Source organism: Solanum tuberosum, unplaced genomic scaffold (assembly GCF_000226075.1).
Source record: "Solanum tuberosum cultivar DM 1-3 516 R44 unplaced genomic scaffold, SolTub_3.0 scf00335, whole genome shotgun sequence".
NCBI classification, from domain to species: domain Eukaryota; kingdom Viridiplantae; phylum Streptophyta; class Magnoliopsida; order Solanales; family Solanaceae; genus Solanum; species Solanum tuberosum.
The window spans coordinates 239,189-244,044 of record NW_006239280.1 but is presented as its reverse complement, the minus strand read 5'-3'; the positions used below and the strand labels follow the sequence as shown (position 1 = coordinate 244,044).

Genomic DNA, 4,856 nt, shown 5'->3' with positions numbered 1-4,856 from the left:
AAAAATGAGAGAAAACCTCTCTATTTATAGCCAACAAAGGGTAAAGGTCACAACCCTTTGAAAAGAAGACAACCTTTCAGAAAGGTCACAATACTTTGGAAAAGGCATAACCTTTCAAACGGTCACAAACCTTTAGAAAGAACACAACCTTTCATAAAGTTCACAACCCTTCGGCATAGTCACAACTCTTCAGGAGAGTCACAACCCTTCATTTCCTGTTCACACCTTTAAAACCCAACAGTTGCTATACTTGCTAATGATATCATTGAGATGAGGCCATGTTGGTTGTGGATCAAATTCAAATAGCAAGTATGGAGCACATGAATCCATACATTAACCCTCATTATCAACTCAACTAATTAAAATAATAAAATCAAATTGGGAGAAGTAAAATAATTAGCTTCAAGTTGTAGAGCATCAAAGAATTACTATTTGGTTATTTTGGACGTATTATCAAAAATCTTTGCTGCATCAGTTGCTCATTTGATGAATCTTTTCAAATATCATTTGAAAAATATCTTTGCTGCATCAGTTGCTCATTTGATGAATCTTTTCAAATATCATTTGAAAAATCTAGATTGGAGTATCTAAAATGTATCAAAAGTTTCAATAATTGCTGTCCCTTGAACATAACAATGACAAATTTCAACGAAGTTGAAAAGTATGAACAAAGTTGACTGTTCTTTATCTTTGTGATTTGATTAGTTTTATCAACTGAACATTTGCAAGGTTTCATGTTTTCATTTCTCATTAAAACATTTTTTTTCAATGGTAAACTGATATAATTTCTATGACCTTTCTACTTTAAGTACATTATTGCACCCATCTTTCATGGGTTTCTGCATTCTTAAAAGTGCATCCATGTTAATTTCTCTCTTTTCCTTCACCATTAAGATAATATTTTAAAGACGAAATCAATTTATATAAAAAACCAGATAACATAAGACAAATTCATTCATTAATATCCTCTCTATAGTCTTTATTTGTTGGCTATTTGATCATCCAACATAACTTCCTCTACCTATACTTTCTTAGGAAGAAACATTGAAAAATATTCTACACCATGTAATCCACACAAACAAAGGAAGTAAACAATCCTTCAGACAAACTACATCAAAAAATTCTTTCACAGTTAACTCACCTCTCCTCTGTGTATTACCTAAATATGTGGAGTATTGGAGTGTTAAAAGTAGTCTACACAACAAATTGGAGCAAGGTTAAACTCTTCTATTTTAAGCATACTTGTGAGACCCAAAATTAGAGAAATTAAAGTCACGACGAAGAGGAACAATAAAGAAAGCAACAAAGAACCGACCTGTGAAAAAGGTTAAAAAACCTGTTGGAGTCGAGGCTTCGCCACATTACTATAGTCCTTTGTTGTGAACTCTTTCCTTCATTGAAGAAGGCCAACACTATCAGATACAACATCTAACACGTATTTTCACCATTTTCGCTGGAACTAAACTCAAGTGGACCTGTCACACTCCTACACTCCTCGCTGAAAAACCTCTGATATCTCTTGTCAACTGTTTCCTATTCTCTCGCATCAAATGCACCAAAATTTCTTCCAAATGATCAATATAGGAATTGAGATTTACATCTATACAACACATGTATCTACACCAATAGATATTATTAGGCAAGAACTTCAAAAATTCAACCAACACTAACCAGAGTAAGCCTGGATCTGAGAGAATGCAAGAGGTCCAGATGATATGACTGTGGAAGACAGAAACAGAACATATAGTTTTTGCTGGACCTGACCATCAAAACAATATTCTTAGTCATTGATAGTGAATCAAAGAGAAAATGGTTCAACTTTTTCTGAATAAACTCTTTATCTATGCTTTTAATTATTATTTTTCTTTCAGTTGTTGATAAACTGAGGAGGTATAAGAGAATGTCATCTAATATTTTTATTATTCATATAGCTATCGGTTAGGAAATGATTCCAAGGAAGTTCGATTAGCATGTTAATTTCTTTTATTTATATCAGTATCTTTCATGCTATTCATACAAAAGTTCATCACTATCAATTAACCATTCTATCTATTCTTGGCCGGCAACAACCTGATACAATGGTATCTTTGGTTAAGGTCAAAAACTATTGCTAGCTATACAAGCATTTCTCCTCGAACTTGTAATGAACTTGCGATATGGATTTCTAGTTTCATAAAAGAAACTGTTTTTAAATGAAATGAAACTTTATCTACATTTAGGAAATTGTAGTCCTTTACAGTTGAGAAAGTGTGTTGACAATCCTAGCATTCACATTTCATTATATCCGAAGTAGGCTCCTTCTTTATATGTGCGAAGACTGCTTAGTCCTACATATTTCACACACAATATGTTAGTCTCTCTGTGGATAGTCAAACAACTTTCCTTGCTGCTGCAAGAGATATCTCATCAGGTGATCCTTTCAATGGTAGCTGGATTGACCAAAGTGCTTGTATGCTAATGAACAAAAAGGAAAGAGTCTTTTTGTTCAATCGAAGGGTAATGTGTGCACAATGTTACCCCTACTTATAGATGGTCAACTGCACATCATCTGTTGATAGCCAGACTTGAGAGTTAAGCTGCCGAAATCAAATAATATCATTTATGTATATCAATCACAATTGTTACATAGTTCCAAATTCAACAGTTAAGGGGTCTCATTTGGTTTGTCTTTGGTCATCGATTTTTTCTTTCAAAGTATTAGTCTGACTGTAAATAGATCATCCTTTTCAACTTCATTTTACTTACAATATCATTAATTTCTCAATCTCCTTTTCTATCCATAAAGACAATCTGCTATTTGATTTTATTGAAGAAAGAGATTTTTGTAGATTCCCAACTCGCACAAACAGTAAACAAAAGCTTAGTAAAAGCAGCTGACAATTACCAAATGGAAGCTCAAGCAGTGTAGTTGGAAAGGAAATAGGAGTATGTGGTTGTTATCAGTCATAGATAATTACCATTGTCATAATTACAGCTAACAACTTTGCCCTATTGTGATATTTACAGCTAACAGCTTTGCCCTGGATTGTTCTTGGCTTCACTCTGATATATACATGAATTATCGATTGTCAATGTAGGAAAACTAATCAACTTCGAGTTAGTTCACTTATACTGTTATTAGGTTCTTAAAAGAACAGTAAGTGCATCTAATTTAAACACTTTCAACATAGCTAAATAAGTGTACCTTAGAAAGTTAATCATTAGAAACTAAACTGAGAAGCTTCATGTCGGTAGGCATTTCGACACTCTGTTGGAATCTCTAAAGGCGAAATTGGTAGCTGAAAATTGTTTGGTGTCGTCTTTTGAAGTTGAAATTTACCTACGGAATCAAAAAACTTTTTGGTAGAAAACTTTGAAATTCACCATTGTTGAAGCTTGGGTCTGACTTGGTGATAATAACAATTTATTACACAGATTAAGCTGGTGATAACCATTCAAATCTCCATGTTAATGTTTATAGCTGAATCGATAACAGAAGATATGTCAACAAAACTGGAATTTTGGTTCAGAATTAGAAAAAAAATCGTACTAAGCCAACCCAGGTTTGAATTTTTTTGCTGAATTTTTGATGTCCTCTTTAATAAGTTCCTTCAATTTTTTGAAAGTTAATTGAACCGTGGGAAATTTTTTGAAGGAACACTGACACGAGATGAATATGAACGAATGATCTAGAAGCCGACATAGTGTTTATCATTTACCCTTGAATAATAATATAATTACGATTATGCATAAGTTTAAGAAATTGGAAATAGGCTTACCAAATTGAAAACTATTCTGGAAACTATTTAAAAGATGTGATATGAGAGCTTCTAGAACTATGCTGAATGTGGGGAAATAAAAGTCAAAAACAAGAAATTAATTATATATAATTTGCCACTATCTCATACATTAATTACCATTTTGCCATTGGTCGTCCATCTCTTTCACGTTTCTATATAGTAATAACTAGAGGGGCAAGGCCCGTGCTTAGCACAGCCCAAGGCCCAACATTTGAGATATTTAAAACTGCATTTGCTATATTTTGGTAGGTGCAAAACTTGATGCCCTCTCTCTCACACATTAATCATGGTAGAATAATGTACATGTGTAAAATCTCGGATGCTTTCTGTGAATTGGTAAAATTTATCCTCTCGTGTCAAGCAGACATTCAAGTCAATTTTAAACCTTACACAAACCAATTATATTCAAATATATAATTAATATATAGTTTCAAGATTACACAAAGATAATGAAAAAGTACTGGCTCAGTTCCTATTGCCTACATGTAGAATTAATACACGCTGCACTCTTCTCATAAGCATATTGTTCTCTTCCACATCTAGTTTTTTGCTTGTACCTTTCCTGAACCTGTCTTATCAAGTACACATAATTTCTGTTTTCAAATTAGCTTTAGCATTAAAAAATGGATCCTCTTGGCCATTTTTGGCTTCAAATACCTTGCTAGAGGTAAGAATTGACTTGAGCATAATATTTCCTTTACACTTCTCCAGCAACAAAGTCTTCGGGTGTGTTTGTTATGAAGGAAAATGTTTTCCAATTTTCTCATATTTGGTTGGGTTAAATGTTTTGGAAAATGTTTTCCAAATCAACTCATTTTCTTCAAATTTAAGGAAAATGACTTCCCTTCAAAACTTAAGGAAAACATTTTCCAAAACTACCTTCCAACTTCAAAACTTCAAATTACAATTATTTTTTTTTGTTGAAAAAATTAATTTATTTTGTCCCTACCCTCAAACCAGCCCCCCCCAACCACCACCCAAAAAAATATAATAATTTTAAAACTTGTTTTTGAATTCAATTTTTTTACCCTACTTTCACCCCTACCCCCACCCCCTCCCAAAAAAATATTAAAAATT

The 4,856-nt window shown here is 33.0% G+C and overlaps 1 long non-coding RNA gene across 1 annotated transcript in view; it reads right to left on the bottom strand.

The window, feature by feature from the left end:
* LOC107063430 (uncharacterized) overlaps window positions 1–1,746 on the bottom strand; it is an 8,138-nt gene extending 6,392 nt beyond the window's left edge. The window contains exon 1 of the long non-coding RNA XR_001475280.1: window positions 1,316–1,746. This is a non-coding gene — a long non-coding RNA (uncharacterized lncRNA). The remainder of the gene's footprint in view (window positions 1–1,315) is intronic.
* Window positions 1,747–4,856: the final 3,110 nt, after the last annotated feature.